The following is a 201-nucleotide window of genomic DNA, read 5'->3' on the forward strand; positions in this document are numbered from 1 at the left end:
GCGAGGGAGGGTCGCACACCACCCAGCGATTTGGCTCCCTCACACCAAGGGCTGCTTGACTTCGGGGGTAGCTCCCACAAACCTCCCGTGCTCAGGAGTCAACCGCATGCCCAGACAAGCCGGAGCTCCTGCCGCTCCTTTCACTGGCCGCTGAAGATGTCCCCGATGGCTTGGGGCGGCGAGGCCGAAGTCGACATGGCC

This window comes from Eurypyga helias, unplaced genomic scaffold (genome assembly GCF_000690775.1).
Source record: "Eurypyga helias isolate BGI_N326 unplaced genomic scaffold, ASM69077v1 scaffold21747, whole genome shotgun sequence".
Taxonomy (NCBI): domain Eukaryota; kingdom Metazoa; phylum Chordata; class Aves; order Eurypygiformes; family Eurypygidae; genus Eurypyga; species Eurypyga helias.